The sequence below is a fragment of the Phyllostomus hastatus genome, unplaced genomic scaffold, assembly GCF_019186645.2.
Source record: "Phyllostomus hastatus isolate PE091 unplaced genomic scaffold, TTU_PhHast_1.1 phas_contig_402, whole genome shotgun sequence".
In the NCBI taxonomy this organism is placed as follows: Eukaryota; Metazoa; Chordata; class Mammalia; order Chiroptera; family Phyllostomidae; genus Phyllostomus; species Phyllostomus hastatus.
The window spans coordinates 7,985,033-7,997,145 of NW_025333873.1; the positions used below are offsets into that span (position 1 = coordinate 7,985,033).

Here is a 12,113-nt window from a genome sequence, read left to right on the forward strand (position 1 = left end):
GTCCTTTGTAGATGCTCCTGAAAACCCTCCCCCCTTCCCCCCTCTATCCCCTCCCCCCTCCCCTCTGGTTACTGTCAGTTTGTTCTCAATTCCAACGTCTCTGGTCATATTTTGCTTGCCTGTTTGTCCACGGGTTTCTCAGACAGACCGTCAGGAGCAGCGGAGAGGCTGAGCTCAACCCAGGGCCGCCCGGGGCCCCCTTGTCCCGCCCAGATGGTCTCGGCCTCGGAGCAGGCTCTGTCCGGTCGTGTCCGGTCGTGTGGGTGGCACTGGGATGGGGCCCCTGGCCTCAGACAGCACAAGTCCGCGGCCTCGGGAGTAGCACGTGCTGCAGCACCTTGAGGCGGGGAGGGGAAATTTGGCAGCTTTTTAAAAAGTTGAACACTGATGTACCCTACGACCCAGCAGTTCCACTCCCCGAAACCTGCCCAAAGAGAAGGAGAAACACATGCTCACGGCGGCCTCAACACTCAGGCCGCAGAGGGGAGGCGCGCAACGGCCCGCCAGCTGGCGAAGCCACAACAGACCAAGTGTGGGGCGGCCGCACCGCGGGGCCGTGTGTGGTGGTCAGAGAGGATGAGTCACGCGGGCCGACCTCAGAGACGCTGGGCTGCGCGGAGGAGTCTGACCCAAAGGGCCGCTTGTCGTGTGATTCCGTGTGTGTGGCGTTTCCAGGAGAGGCAGCTCTGCAGTCGGAGAGCAGGTGGGCGGCTGCCTCGGGCGGGAGGCCAGACAGGTCGCAAGTGGACACTTCTCGGCGGATGATGGGAGTGTCTAAAATTGGCCCGTGGCGATGTTCACACAGTTCTGTAAATTTACGGAAGCCATTGAATTGGACACTTGAAATAGGTACACTGTAAATTAAATTAGGCCATTAAATTATACCTCAATAAAATGGTTAAAATGAATGACCGGACAAAGAAACAGAGAAATCCAAGGGCAACAGAGTGCAGTGGCTAGAAGTGTGGGCCAGCTGCCGGCTCTCCCACCTCCCAGCTGTGTGACCTGCAGCCAGTTACTCTCTCTGTGCCTCAGTCTCCTCACCTATAAAATGGGGATAATAATGGTACCTGCTTCATTATATGTGAACAATTCAAATTCTATTGGGTCATCACTCTGGTTTCTGTGATGTAAAGAATCCCAGGGTTCAGGTGCTCCCGCTCTTCAGCTAAGAGTGGGAACCAGACCTCTGGGTTGCAAGAGAAGCCAGTGGCGCCCATTGTATGCAGGGGGACATGGCTGAGAGGAGAGGCCGTGCCACTGCATGCTCCCACTCGGCTTGTCTGAGCCGCCCTGTTTCTCTGCCCAGTGAGATAACACAGCCGCTCACGTGGGGTGGGGGGTCACAGGAGCCTCCTGTGCAAAACCAGTTATGACCCACAAAGGGGCCCTGGCTCTCTCTGCTGCTCCTGATGGTCTGTCCGAGAACCAGGAGGACAAGACATCCGCTGTACTGCCTGGGGGCTCTAGGAGGTGGCCCGGGTCCTGCACCTGGATGGGCCTCGGAGGTCTCCGGGAGGGAGGCCAGATAGATGGGCCATGCTGGAAATGCGCCTCTGGAAAGGACGAGGTTCTGACGAGGACCAGCCATAGCGCCGGCGGGGCTGTGGCAGCAGCGAGCCCAGACCAGCACGCCCCACACTCCACACTGAGCACAGCTTTCCCAGCCCCGTAGAGACATAGAGACGAGCAAATAAACACAGGCTTCTCTCCCTTGGCCCCTGACCTTTTGTTCAGTGACTGTCTGGGCGGGGCTGAGAAGGGAAGGTCAAGTGGAGAAAGGTTTCTGGCAGCCTGGCGGCCTTGCTGGGAGGGGGCCTGGAGGGGCCTTGACACTGGTGCCACTTCTTCGTGCCTTGGGCCTCCCCCAGCTCCCCCATCATCGCCCTGTTTGCTCTGGGCAAGACTGGGGTTGGGGGGACCAGGGATGGCAGGGTGGGGCGTGTTCCTGCATTCTCCTTGGAAAAGAAACCTCACCCACAAAGACTGACGTACATGCAAACATTCCTAGCAACGGTCTTCATAACAACCCCAGCCCACAGCCAAAGGAAAGCACCCAAATCTCCATCAACGGTCAGCTGATAAACAGGTACATCCATACAGTTCATCACCACTTGGCAATGAAAGGAAAACACCAAGAGCTAGAATGAGAAAGATGGATCTCAAAACCTGTCTAAGGAACAGAAGCCAGACCCCCCCAAAGCCCTGTACTGTGTGATCCCATTTATGTGAAATTCTAGAAATGGCAAAACAACAGAGACAGAAAACAGATCAGTAGTTGCCAGGGGCTGGGGCTGGGCTGGGGGAAGGGGAGATTGGCGGCGAGGGGACAGGAGGAAACTTTCTGAGGTGACAGAAATACTCTGAAATGTGAACCTGACTGTAAACAAAACTCACTGACCTATCCACTTAGAATGGGGAAGGCGTGTTGTATGTGGAGTGACCCTCAACAGAGATGCCGAGAAAGGAACCGCGGCACAAAACCGCACCTCGTCTCACCGTGAGGCCCCCGCATCGCGCCCTTTTTTGGGGAATTACCCGAATGCATGAACGCTTACGTTCGCAGGAATGCCTGCATGTGCATTTCTGTAACTCATAATTTTCAGACTTTCGAAACTTGGAAGCAGTTGAGTTGTCCTTCAGGAAGCGAGCGGCTACGGAAACGGTGGTCCATCGATCGGACAGTGGAGTGTTGCCCGCTGCCGAAAAGAAATGAGCTGTGGAGCCAGGAAAAGACACGGAGGAGCTTGAAACGCACGTCACCCGGTGAAAGACGCCCGTCTGAAAAGGCAACGTCCTGTGCGGTTCCCAACAGATGACGTTCTGGAGACAAATCCGCGGAGACAGGGGACAGATCGCTGCTTGCCAGGGATTGGGGGGATGGAGGGATGAGCGGGTGAAACGTGGGGGATGTGTAAGGCGGTAAAAATACTGAGTGTGACACCACGGTGGCAGAATACATCTGTGCACGCCCGTGGAATGCGCACCGCCGAGTGTGAACCCTGAGCAGACCGCGAATTCTGGGTGAGGACGTGTCACGTCGCAGGTTCATCATCAGTTCTCACAAATGTGCCCTTTGGTGGGGGCTGTGGGTCATGGAGGAGGCTATGCACGTGTGGGGGCCAGCAGGACTCTCTGCACTTTCTGTTCAATGTTGTTGATACAACGTTTATTTTTAAGAAGGAACCACAGGGAGGAGGCTCTTAGTCCTGAAGCTGCTCACGGCTCTGAGACGTCAGCCGTGCCTCCCCAGGCCACGCCCCCCTGCGGTAAATCCCTCCGCAGCCTCCAGGGTGCCTTGGGCTCCAGCCGAGGGTGGAAGGGGTTTCTGGCCCAACAGATGGGCAAGACGTGGGTAAAAGCCATGGGGTGAGGAGCACCCTATGAGGAGGAGGACCTGCCCAGAGACCTCTGGGGACATGAGGGGTCAAAATCCGCAGTGGGTCTGGAAGCCCCAGGCACTGACTGGCCTTGCTTCCTCGAGAGGTCATCTTCCCTCCTCTGTACGATTTCCATCTTCTCTTTGCCCCGTAGCAGCCCTGTCTGTGCTGTCCTGACAGGCAGCTGGAGAGGACTCAGCACGAGGTGGCTCAGCACCTTCGCAGGTGGGCGCGATGCTCTGAGCAGCCGTGCGGAGCGGCACAGCCGGGTCTTCCCTCCTCTCCCCGCCCCCTGGAGTAGGGCGGAGGGGCCTTGGCCTCAGGACAACACACCCCGGGCGCTCCAAAGCCCCCACCGAGCTCCAGAGGCTTGGACGTCAATGGCCTCCAAGAGAATGAGCCTTTTGGGGGTGAGATCAAGGGTCCCTGTGGGTCCCCGGAGCGGGCTTTGAAGTCTCCGTCCTGCTGATGGTTTCCACCAGCTCTCCCCCAGGGCTGGAAAGGGCAGGGAGCTCGCCTGCTGGGATCCAGGAAGCGCGTTCCCCTGGGGCGGAGGGCCGAGACCGCTCCCAAGGCCCCGCGGAGGCGCAGGTCAGGGTCCTGGTGTGGGGCAGGGCCGGCCTCTCTCTCCCAGGACGGTCTCATCCGGCACAGGCTCTGGGCGGTGAGGGGCAGGCTTCGTGTCGTCCCACGGTCACACGCAAGTGCGCGTGACTACACACACTAGGAGATTCGCACGGGGCGCCTCATCGCCTCGCATCTACACCCAAGGCGTTATTTCTGTGTTCTTGTATAGCTTTAAAAACAATCACCTTCGGCCCTGGCTGGCGTAGCTCAGTGGATTGAGTGAGCGCTGTGAACCAAAGTATCGCAGGTTCGATTCCCAGTCAGGCCACATGCCTGGCTTGCAGGCCACAGCCCCCAGCAACCGCACATTGATGTTTCTCTCTCTCTCTCTCTCTCTCTCTCTCTCTCTCCCTCCCTTCCCTCTCTAAAAATAAATAAAATCTTAACAAAAAACGGTCACCTTCGTAGTTGTGCTCATAGTCTCATCTCCATTCCTAGAGGGGGCTTGTCTCTTTTCAAATTGGTTATACTCCCCAGAAATGTATTCTATTTGTCTTTTCAAATAGAACATTTTTTTGGTTTTAAAGATCTATTTCCAATTTTTGGTTTTAAAGATCTATTTGACTATTTTTTTCCCCATCTGACTCATTAATTTCTTTTTTAACTTTATTGCCCACTTCTCCCTTTCGGCCGCCCCCCCGCCTCCCGATTGTATCGTGTGTGCTCTCGTTTTCGCTCGTCGTTACCAAGTCTGATGTGTGGCTTTCACTTCCTGTTCAAAACCGAACAACCATTTTAAATACTAGTGGCGTCGGGCTGTTTGTCTCTGCGTCCAAGGTTTTGGCACTATTATTGTTCCTGTCCCTTTGTAATCTTTTTCCAGTCTTACGGCATCGTGGTCTGAGGATGGGAATCTGCAGGACTGGTAGTTACTGTCATTTAAACGTGTTTCTCTACAGCGATTGTCAATATCCAGTTGATAATTTCTAAATATATATGGTTTGTAGACCATATGTCATCGTTAAGTTGTTATGTTTCTCAGAATTCTGTGTTCTCGTTCGTTCTGGGCTCCTTGGACCTGTCATTCCTGAGCGGAGACCGCAGGTATCCCGTGGCCATGAAGCTTTATCCAGTTCTCCTGGGAGTTACTGGGTGTCAGTGTTGGCCGCAGGTCCCTGGCTGTCTCTGGCCTGGTCTCAGGGAGATGCGGAGGGTTCCCAGGAGGATACAACCTCACGTCAGCAGAAGGAGCTCCAGGTCCTGCACTCACCTGGCTCCTGTCTCTGGACTGATGCTCTAGGCCCACTTTTCTGTGGCTCAAGTCACTGTCGTCACAGAGACACCGGCATCAAGGTGGACACGTACAGGATTCCCCTCCGGCTAAGAGGGGAGGAGGCGGAAGTTCCCGCCCACCGATAGGGGTTCCCATGCCGTGTCCGAGGCTCCACCTGCCGGGGAGCCAGGTGCCCGGGAACACCTGTGTCTCTTAGACGGCCGTCAGGCCTCTCTGGGCTCCTGCCAATCACACCAGCAAGGACCGGTGAATCGTTTTCCTCGTGGCCAGGCAGGCTCAGACCTAGCTCTTCCCAGCCAGCCTGACTTCTCGGGCTCCTGAAAACCAGTTGCTTCTCGAGACCTCAGCATTGACGAGGGTTGTCCCTTCCCCTTTTACGCTCAGGACAGAGGATGAGGGCAGAGGAGACGCTGCCTGCCTAGTGGGCACCTCGTGACCGAGACCGCAGAAGCGCCTCAAAAACCCCGCCAAGGACGGAGAGCTCAGCCGGGATTCCGAGGGCAGAGGTGGGGACCGGGAGGTGGCAGGCTGGAGAGGGGCTTCCCGTGGGGCAGCCGGGTGAGCCAGGGCGGGCAGCCAGACACCCCGGAGAGAGAGGGGAGATGCGCCAGCCAGAGTCAAGGGCGTGCTTGGTGAAGGGCTGAAGCTTGCCCCGAGTTTAGGAACAAGACGAATGCCCACTTTCACTGCTTCCGTGTAACCCGCAGCCACCCGAGGCCTGGAGGGTGGAAGGCGGGAGCTGGGTGGAGGGGGGAGGGGTGGCCTCCTTCTGCAGCGGACCTTGCGTGCGATCCTGGAGAGGGAGGCCTCTGGGAGTGCGGCCGGCCGCCCAGGTTGGAGGAGCCGGGCGGTGTGTGTGGTGTGTGTGAGCCTGTTTCCTGGGAACGACCGGAGCTGGGACTTGTCTTTCTTGGCTGCATCTAAACTGAAGACAGGCTCTCCCCTGGTTTGGCAGGAAATGTTTGAAGCTGTTGCCAAGACATCTGTTTCATTTTCCTTGGCAACAAGAGACGTCCTGAGAGAGATACTCAAGGCTTAGCACGGGGGACATCCGTAGTTCTCTCTTTCTCGCGGGGAAGTTGAAACGGAAGCTCCCAAGCTCAAGTTTAGAGAGGGTCAGACCCGAGGAGGCTGGGCTGCGGAGAACCCAGAATTTCAGGGAGAAGCGGGTGGGGCCGGGAAACCGGGAGGGAGGCAGTGCAGCCGCCCGGTGAGGCCCGAGAGTGTCCTGAAGACCCAGAGTCCGGAGCAGAGTCCCTCCTGGGGAGTGAGGGTGGAGGGGGCCCCTCTCCTCTGTGACCGGCTTGACCTCTGAGATGGAGCCCTTGGGGGACCCTCCAGGAGAAAGAGCGTGTGGGCTGTGGCATCGGACAGGCTGGGCTTGAACCCCAGCTTGCTGCTTCTCCCTGAGTGACCTGGGGCTAGTCTGTTCTCGTCTGTGAAAATGGGAAATCCCATCTGCCTCACTGTGTGGGGATCAGCGAGGGGGCGCAGGTGAACCTCGAGCCGAGGGCCGAGCACTGGAGCCGCCATCCAGTGCCCCGGAGCCTGACAGAGAACTGGGCTGCAGAGGCGGCTGCGGCCCCACCTGCCCGGCTCTGTGCCTCTGTCTCCTGGTCTTGGGCACCTGGGAGCCTGGCACTATCTTTCTGTGATCTTCTGACTAAGAATTCCAGCCCCAGGGCTGTCCCTGGGGCTCGTTTAAAAGGGGGTGGCTTTTACAGGGGCTGGGAGAAGCGGGTGCAGGGTGTTGACTAAAAATGGATTGATCCTTCAGCTGGGGGTCAAGCAGTTGTAAATGACCTCTGAGGCGCAGACAGCCACCTCTCAGACCATCCCAGAGACCATAAGGCCCAGCCTCACTCCGGTCCAGGCTCCCTGGGAAACAGACATGGAAGGAGTGGCCCCAGCTACCCTCTTGCTTTCCAGCACCTCCTTTGAGTTTCTCAGACCAGTAGGCCTGTAGAATTATATTATTTAACTATTTGAACATCAACAAGGCCAACAGGAGTTCATTCCCATAAAGAAAATCTGCAAGTCCCATTCATTTTGGAATTTTGTCCCATTCGGAGGGTGGGGGCTGTGGAGGCCTCTGGGGAGCAGTGGCTTTGATTCCTCTGGGTGCTGGCACCCTTAGGCCCAGCGCAAGCCCGCTGTGCATCGCGTACCCCAGTCCCCATGTCAGGGAGATGAAGCGATGTGTCCGGGGGCGTGCAGAGCCGGCAAGCAGCTGGGCTGCAGTTGGAACCCGTCTCGGTGCCGCCGCGCAGACCCAGGTTCCCGGGAACACTCAGTCCCTGAGTGGGCCCAGCAGGCGACTTTGCAGGGTTTGGTTTTTTTTTTTTAACAGCTTTTTCACACAGTGTACAATGCACCTATTTAAAGTACATAACTCCATGGTTTTTATTATCTCCACAGAGTTGCACAACCACCTCCACAGACTATGTAAGAACATTCTTTCACCTGGAAAAGCCCCTCACCCCTGAGCTGCCACATGCCATCCCCCCGGCCCCCTCTGTCCCTAAGCCATCATTCATCCATGTCCTGCCTTTCCACACGTGCCCTTGCTGGACAGTTCACATAAATGGAACCATAACATATATGGCTTTTTGTCACTGGCTTCTTTCACGCAGCCTGATGTCCTCAAGGCTCATCCTGTGACAGGGATCAGCACTTCCTGCCTCTTCACGTCTGGAAACGTCCCTTGGATGGCCAGGCCGTGCTCTGTTCGCCCGTTCCTTCTCTGGTGGACATCTGGCCGTTCTCCCTTTGGCTACTTGGAATAATGTTGTTACGACTATTCGTGCACACATTTTTGTGCAGACGTATGTTTTTTTTTTCCTGTTAGGTATAGACCTACGAGTAAAACTGCTGGACCAAATGGTACTTCTGTGTTCCGCTTTGGGGGGACTGCCAGGCTGTTTTGCAAAGCAGGTGCCGCGTCTTGCGTTCCCAGCAGCGCCGCCGTGGGAACGGGTCCGGGTTTCTCCGCATCTTCCCCTGCGTCTCGAATGTCTGTCTTTTCCATCACAGCCATCCTCATGGGTAGGAAGGGCTATCTCCCTGTGCTTTTGGCTCGCATTCCCCTGATGACTAACGATCCTGAGCATCTTTTCATGTTCTTACGAGCCATGCGTGCATCTTCTTTGGGGAAATGTCTACTCAAGTCTTTTGCCCTTTTTTTAATGGGGTTATTTAGCTTTTAATTACTGAGTTGTAAGAGGCCCTCATATATTCCAGATACAAGTCCCCTTATCATACATACGAGTTGCAGGTATTTTTTCCCATTCTGTAAGCAGCTTTTCACTTTCTCGATAAGTGGCCTTAGAAGCACCAGAGTTTTACATTTTTATGGAACCCAACTCACCTACGTGTTTCTTTGCCAGTTTATGCTTTTGGCATTGTAGACTTCCCGGTTTTTTAGAGAAATATTTACCATAGAGAACTATGCCCATACCAAAACAGCAATTGCTTCTTTTTTTTTTTAAGCGGAGCTTTTTAAATCATTCTTCCATTATACTCTGCTTCAATCCCCAAATAATTTGATGCTACTTGTGAAAATTCAAATAATAAAAGGGATAACATAGAGAAGGAACTCTAGGTAAAAGCCAAGTATGTATCTGAGATGGAGCCAAAGTACAATCAGTGTGTGGAACCACTACGTGCACAGGGCTTCCTAGCAGCCAAAGCAAAGAGTAAAAAGGCAAGTATCTGTAAGATTCACAGGCCCGGGAGATAAGCATACATCTGCAGCTTAGAGGAGGCATCGCTTTTCCCAGCATCGAGGCCAGAAATAAACTTCTTCTGTGGCCACTCTTAAAGGGAGAATGCGTCTGGGCTTATCAGCTGGGGAGAGCAGACACACAATGTCCCCGATGGTCTATCTCTTCACAGCAGTTTCCTTCCCTTTCTGTGTCCAGACCCCCACTCCTCCTGCCGACAGTGTCACCTCGCACCTCTCGGGGCCTGGTGCTCTCGGTAGCCCTCTTCGGCAGACACAGGCTGGAGCACTGCCCCCACCTTCTGGAAGTTCTCCTGGGGCTCCCCTGGCCCCGAGGACCCACTTCACACTCCAAACACTCAACCTGAATACCCCACAGATGAAGCAATCTGAAGGTATTTAACAGACCACAAACCCTTCTTATCACCCAATAGGTCAGCCTGGATCTCCTCTAGCAGATGTGGGCCCTTCGGAAGGACGAAGCTAATAATAAATTCTTTTCCTGGTATTCTGCTGCAAGAAGGCAATGAGGCTGTGCACTGTTGTTTAGAATGATTTTCTTAAACACCGGGTGACTAAGATAAAACAAATTTTCACAAGTATTTGTTGTTGAATTCATAAAACATTAGTCATAAAGAAAACCCCTTTCTCCAAAACAATGCCTTCTCCTGGGTTTTGTTACCTGAAGTTTGACTGCAGAGGGCAAGAGAGACCACCCTCTAATTCTCAGTACCAATTTTTTAAAAAATAGAAGTCTCCAGAAATATAAAAGAAATATATGCTTATTATAGAAAATACAGGTAAACCAAAAGAAATTACACACGATCACACTTTCCAAAAATAACCACTCTTAACATTTTGAAATACTGTCTTCTGTATTTTTGTGTGTCCTGTGTATATGACTTCTTTTTTAAACAAAAAATGGCATCTTGTTGACAGTGTCTGCGACCTGGTCCTGTGCACTGTGAGGACGTGAATGGAAATAATCGGGGCTGCCATTTGAATGGCTGCAGTCCGTGCCATTGTTCGGCTGTGCCGCGCCGTCCGTCGGACATTCAGGCTCTTTCTGGGTTTCCTGCCCGGCCTCCGATCCGGACTCAGGGTGACTCTGGGGCTCCTGCTGGAGCCACTCCCTGTGGGGTACTGGGCTCTCAGGGCCTTGAAAGCCTGCTGCGTCTCCTGGTGGGGCTGCTGCAACTCGTAATAATGGCGCTTTGTGCCTTAATGAGAACAGGGCTCTATTAATCCCTCTTTGTCTGACCTCGGCCAACCTCGCTCTCAGTGGAAGCGGGATTCTTAGGCCCTTGGGACCCTATTGAGCTGTTGTCATAGTGATGGGTGTGGGGGGCAGGGTCACAGGGGCCATGTCCCTAACCAGACCATCTCTGTCAGTGACACAGGCAGGTCAGTGACACTGGTAAATGCCAGACTCAGAGAGACACACAACTACCCTGCGGCGATGTCACGCTCACTCTGTCTGCCCCGGGGCTGGGGGACCTGAGGGCTTCTGGGGTCTGTCATAACTGTCCTCAGGAAAACAGCTCAGCTCCTCTGCCCGCAGAGCCGCAGGGGCTCTCAGCCACCAGCCTGTGGCCCTGGGACGACTCCCCAGCCGACAGACAGGCCAGGCCTCTGCAGGCTGGAGTCTCAGAGAGCACGGCCGAGAGGGCGCAGGGGAGCCTGGGCAGAGGGGCCGTTGGCTCCCTCGCACGGCGAAGCTTCTGGTTACCTGATGTCAGGACCAGAAGGACCTGAGAGCCATCTCCTCGTGGTGCGGAGGGGCCCCAGAGGCCCAAGGAGCCAGACCTGACGCCAGACCATTCGGCAGGTTGGCAGCGCTGCGTGAGCCAGGCAGTCCCCACCCCCGTCTCTGAAAAGAAACACGTTTAGAGTCTCTTATAAGACAGTTGATATTTTACAGTAAGTTCTTTAAGTCTGACCCTTAAATATATATATATATATATATATATATTATTTTATTATCAACCAAGCAATCCATCAATACATTTTCTTGCAAAAAACAAAAATTAAGACATTGCAGAGCAGGATCAAAGCCCCTTTGGCCTCTGTCTCCAGCCCTAGTGTTCTCATGGTTTGGTCTGCACCCAGATCTGATTTTCAAGCGCCCAAACCTCATTTGCTTGACTTGGGTGGCCGGGACAGTTAGGGTGACAAAGGTGCATGCCCTCATCTGGGCACGAGGCCAGGTGTCTCGCTGTGGCTGGCAGCACTGCCCAGGAGGACGCATTTCCCTGGCCCCCGGGCGGCCGGGAGTGTGGGACCGGCCGGCAGTGCTGTGTCCTCACTCAGCCCCCGGGCCTGACAGCTCCTCCATCTTCTTGACCCAGTTCCTGTTTCAGAATCCAAACAGCCCTCTGCTCCTGGCCTGGACCAGCCGCCAGGACTCTGAGCAGAAAATAGAAACGCGTCCAGCTGGGCTGGCAATCGCTCCCGGAGGTCACAGGCCCCCGAGACACAGTGCTCAGGCCTCGGGCTCCCAGGCTCGCCTCTGGATTCCATCCCGCCCCCGTCCCCTGCCACCACTCCCTACCCCCCACCTGACCTTCCCAGAATCTGCCCCCACCCCCACCCCCATGAGGGTCTGAGAATCTCTGCCAGGAAGAAGTTCAGCCAAACGTCTCGCTACCCCCTGGAGAAGGAAGAGACAGGTTTAAGAGAAAAGTTTAAAGGACATGACATATCTGAAGAAGTCAGTCTTACGGAAGAGAAAGCCTGACACTGAAGACAAGTCACAGGGAAGAGAGAGGCTTTCCTGGCGCACCCACCTCACACCTGGCTGCCAGCACCTGGGGCGCAGCCCTGCTGAGGGCGGTGAGGCCGGGCTGAGGAGGCTGCGCCCGCCCTCGGGCAGGCGGGCGGGTGTGGCCTGGGAAACGTAAGGACAGTCATCCAAACAGCGTTTCAGGGGCCAGGAAACAGGAAGCAGGTCTTCCCTGGAGTCCCCCTGGGCCTGATCTCTGAGAACCCACTGCAATTTCGGTTTATGCTTCTAAATGCACGGAAATCACATCCAGCAGTTTTCTGCCCCAGCCAATGTGGTTCAGTTGCTTGGAGCATCCTACCCCTGTAAACTGAAAGGTCGTGGGTTCGATTCCTGCTCCGGGCACACGCCTGGGTTGTGGGTTCGGTC

General features: G+C 55.0%; 1 long non-coding RNA gene across 1 annotated transcript; it reads right to left on the bottom strand.

Annotated features, from left to right (window-relative positions):
• Positions 1-9,818: 9,818 nt before the first annotated feature.
• LOC123822511 lies at positions 9,819-11,829 on the bottom strand. The gene is made up of 3 exons (XR_006786352.1): positions 11,749-11,829; positions 10,692-10,832; positions 9,819-10,182 (listed from the first exon to the last, which is right to left on the bottom strand). It is a non-coding gene; the product is annotated as an uncharacterized LOC123822511 (long non-coding RNA).
• Between the last annotated feature and the right edge of the window lie 284 nt (positions 11,830-12,113).